Source organism: Sinocyclocheilus rhinocerous, unplaced genomic scaffold (genome assembly GCF_001515625.1).
Source record: "Sinocyclocheilus rhinocerous isolate Xijiao unplaced genomic scaffold, SAMN03320098_v1.1 scaffold613, whole genome shotgun sequence".
NCBI classification, from domain to species: Eukaryota; Metazoa; Chordata; class Actinopteri; order Cypriniformes; family Cyprinidae; genus Sinocyclocheilus; species Sinocyclocheilus rhinocerous.
The window spans coordinates 155,543-160,502 of NW_015626869.1; the positions used below are offsets into that span (position 1 = coordinate 155,543).

Genomic DNA, 4,960 nt, shown 5'->3' on the forward strand with positions numbered 1-4,960 from the left:
TTTTAATTGGGTTTATATAATCCTTAAATAATGTGTAGTAATATGCTGAAGTCACACACAGACTTAAACATTCAGCATGTGCATCACAACAATGGTAGCAATTCAATTTAATTTATTTTTATTCATTGTAACATTAACCATTTTATTTGCTCTTTTTGTTGTGCTACTACTGACACAAGACAGCAAATAAAATTGTCAAATAAAATCAACAACTATAAAACAAAGCAATTGCATAATTTATTCATGCCGCAATGCACTCTGGGAGTCAGTGAGTAGCTATACTAAGTCATGAGTAAACCTAAATGAAAGGATCAAGTACCCCCTACAGTTCTTTTTTAGTTACTAGAACTCTTGTGTAAGTAAACTATACTAACTAAGCATTTGTCAGTACAACATACTATTCCTATTTCACTTTACTTAGTTTTTTCAAGGCAATCGGTTTGCATGCTTTTTTTAAGTAAGCCCAACTAATTAGATTTTACAGTGTATGACTGTGTGTGTTTGTAGGTTGTCTGGCTGTATGGTGACAGAGGAAGGCTGTGGTTATTTGTCTTCAGCTCTGAGTTCAAACCCCTCACACCTGAGAGAGCTGGATCTGAGCTACAATCACCCAGGACAATCAGGAGTCCAGCTGCTCAAACACAAACTGGAGGATCCAAACTATAAACTGCAGATACTCAAGTATGTATGGCAGTTAGGGGGTTTTACTCAACATCACTAATACTGCTATTCTCAGTCAGGTGACATAAGTTAATCAGAATCAGAATCAGAATCAGAATGAGCTTTATTGCCAGGTATACGAAACAGTTTCAATATGTATACAGCATCAGTTCTCCCAGGTAATCTTACACACAGTGTTTAAGATTGTTCCAAGCATCTTGAAGTTGCCACAGTTCTTAGGGATTCAGTCAGTTTCAGTTGTTCTGTCTTTAGCGTAATTCCAAATGGACTCAATGATTGTGTGATCAGACCTCTGTGTGGATCATACCATCTGTTGTCAGAGTCCTTGTGTCTATGAAAATCTAACTAGATTATTACAATATGTGTAAAATTAATGTCTGGAAATGTTCGGAATACTTATATTTTCTAATGGAACACTAAAGCAGAATATTTAAACATCTTAAGACAAATGTTTTTGTGAAGAATCTAATGTGCCTAATATATGACTTCAGCACAGTACTGTATACACACATATGTGTAGAAATAATGCTTTCAGTATGAGCCACATGACCACAACAGAAACCATTCTGATTTTATTGGCCATATTTAAAGCAACAAATAAGGTTTAAGTACAGTCCAAATCAGCTTTAAATATAAGTACTTGTATTACTCTGTAAAAACAAATAGAAAACTTTGACTTGTTTTTACAATTAAACATTAAGTAATTTCATTATCATTCATAAATCCTCTCCCGTGGACTCATGGGATAGTAAAGTATCCAGCACTAAGTTTAATTACATAAAAAAACAACATATTTTACACTTTGTTGCAGCATTTTAGGTTTTCAGTATGCTATTGAAGCTGCTTTATTAAGGAATACCACATTGATAGCACCCATCACAGCCCTAGTTGGAAACAAATATGCTCTTGCTCTTGTAAAACACCTGTTTAGTCACATGATCTTGAATTTATCCTCACTGTATTATGGATGCTGTTAGTTTTTCTATATGATTTACTTTCTTCTGAGCTATTAGTCTGTTTCTTAACAAATCCTGTTTTTGGCTCCTGTTTTGAGAAATACTTTAAAGTTTTAAGGTGCTCACTGATATTTTAGCTACTACTTGCACACAGTAATCAAACATTTATCATTTGTGTTTTATATTTGTGTTTTTCTAGATTTCATTATAGTGAATATCGTTTTGGAATCACACCAGGACTAAGAAAATGTAAGTATTCTCTCTCTCTCTCTCTCTCACACACACACACACACACACACACACACACATGTTGGTACTCCAATCATTATGGGGCCATTACATAGCTGTAATGGTTTTTATACTGAGCTAACGATATTTGCTATCCCGTAAGCCAAGGGGATAGCCAAATCCTGATCCTAGAAATCTACCTACCTGCAGAGGGACTGTAATTATCAAGTGCTCCTGAAGATCTTAATGAGCTGCTTCAGTGTGTTTGATCAGGGTTAGAGCTGAACTTTGCAGGATCTCCAGGAGCAGGATTGGGCTCCACTGCTCTAGCCAAACCCCTGAACAGAACCCTCACAGAAAACTTTCTGCATTTTACATTTTATTAATAATAATAATAATAATAATAATAATGTTTATTTAGTGAATATTAGGGATAGTTGGATGTCCTCATATAGGGGGCATGGCCTGAAACCTGAACACATACTACATTATGAGGTCAAACCAACACACACACACACACACGCACACTCAGCTGAAAACTGTCCTTCTAATCTCTCTTCTTGTGTTCAGATGCCTGTGATCTCACACTGGATCCAAACACAGCAAACTATCATCTCATCCTGTCTGAGGACAACAGAAAAGTGACACATGTGAAATTGAAGCAGCCGTATCCTGATCATCCAGACAGATTTGAGCACCAGGAGCAGGTTCTGTGTCAAAAGAGTCTGACTGGACGCTGTTACTGGGAGGTTGAATGGAGTGGCATGGTTAATGTAGCAGTGACATATAAAACAGTCAGCAGGAAAGGAGAAAGTGAATCTTGCCTGGATACAATGATAAATCCTGGTGTCTGTACTGCACTCATAACAGATACTCTGCCTGGCACAATCGTAAGAAAACTGATATACCTGTCAGTAGGTATCTATCTGGACTGGTGGGGTAACACTGTGTCCTTCTACAACGTCTCTGACACACACACACTTACACACATTCAACACCACATTCACTGAACCCCTCTACGCTGGATTTAGGATTTATGAGTCCTCACTATGTTTGTGTCAGATTAAATAATCTGCTGGGTGAAACAGCTGAGACAAATATGAAAAAAATAAGTAAAGAAAATGTGACTTTCTTCCAATTGTGGCTTTAATAAATAGAGACAATTGCAAGATGAAGTATCTAATGTAAGCTATAGTCACATCCACATCATAACATATAAAGTTGCATTCTGACCAAGTCAGATTTTGAAATATAAAATCCGATTGCAAGACTCACTGGGTTGTGTTCCACTCCATTGAAACCAGGGGTGTGCAGGACATCAACAAGGTTCCCCTTTAATGTCTATGAAGGCCAAGCCCACAGTGGAAATAATAGATGTGATTGATCAGATTTAATGATAGGAATGATTTACTGGAAGTTGCACGCAGTACCATAGAAATACATCGTTAAGCAAACTGTTAGGTCAATGTGTTTTCTCCATGTTTAGTATATCATGCAGATAAAATCACCTTTTAATGGTGGATATAATCATAATTTAAATGAGATAACCATCTTTATATAAAAACAGTATCAAATACATCATTTCTGTGATAGTCATTTTTTTGTCTGTTTAACACTAGTGTCTTTATGAAATTATATTAACTAAAACTATAAATCTGAGTGATTTATTTTTTTTCTACCTTGACATGTTATGTTACTGTTAGTTTATGCTACTGTTTCTCTTCATAGTTTTATTTCTTATGCACCTTTTATGTTTACATTTACTCACTTTTATGAACTCACTGTGAACTTCCATTGTGTATGGAAATTGCTGTATGAATCAACTTGCCTTACCTGCATATAGTCAGTCATAAAAATAACAAATGTGACGTGTCTTCATTATTGAGATGCACATTAGGACTTGAGTTATCAGTGTATTATAAAAAGGACACAAAACCAGAGTCATGTTATATTCTGATACAGATTCAACATGTTTAGGGCTCATCTGTTCTCTGGATATTTTCCATGAATATCCACTGAACCAGCATCTTAGATGGAGTTTCAGGTGCTAATTCTTCTAAACAAAGGAAAGTGTGTATTTTATTGCCTGATCTCTAAACAACTGTAAAGTTAAACTGTGTAAATAATGAAGTTCATCAAACCTTTCTGAGCTTTAGTCTAGTTGCTGCTTTTACATATTCAGGATTCTTGTAGTTAGTCAACGCTTCCAGAAAACACTTATATATTTTTCATTTGCATTAAAATGTTAGAGGTGCTGTTTGTTTGTTTGTTTCCTTGCTGTTCCTTTTTTTGTATTTAATGAAATGTGGCACCTTATATACTGTTTTCCTGTTTTCAACATAAAAAGTAAAAAATACAAATGTTCTTTTAAATGAACTCACTGTATGTTGTCTGAGATGTATGTCTGTTTGTCACTTTGATATGTGTAGAAAACTCCAGCAGCTTTCATCACTTGACAGTCTGTTAGGAGACAATCTATTTGACACAAAAATACTGCAAAGAACATACAGGAAAATGTCTGGAAATCAGTGAAATGATCAATCATTCACTTCATGCTTAAGATGTCAGAGATGCTTTAAAAGAATCACAAGATGGCAGTGAAACCATAATGTCATAAGACTGTGGATTGTGGAATGCAGTCAATGAGAATCAGGATTAGGTGCTTCTACACTCTTGTTAATGAGATATCATTTCCCACTGATTTTAGGAAGAAATTATGGGTAGGGTTAGGTTTAGGGGTAGGGATTGGTTTAAGTCTATATTTTTGGACATTAATGTTGATCCAGGATCATTAAAAGATGTTGATCCAGGAACATGTCTTACTTCCCTGTTGAAAAAAGCAGCATATGCTGGTTAGGTATGTTTTGACGCTGGGATGCTGGTTTAAGCTGGTCCTTTGCTGGTTTATGCTGGTCCTGTGCTGGCAAAGGACCAGCATAAACCAACAAAAGGACCAGCATAAACCAGCAAAGGACCAGCTTAATCCAGCATCCCAGAGTCAAAACATACATTTATAAAGCTATACAACTGCTAAAAATGTGTCGCTTAGATTATTTAAATATGGTTATTTATGGTTTTACAATTGATTTTTACAG

General features: G+C 35.6%; 1 pseudogene; it reads left to right on the plus strand.

The window, feature by feature from the left end:
* LOC107719114 (NACHT, LRR and PYD domains-containing protein 3-like) overlaps positions 1 to 2,955 on the plus strand; it is an 11,230-nt pseudogene extending 8,275 nt beyond the window's left edge.
* Positions 2,956 to 4,960: the final 2,005 nt, after the last annotated feature.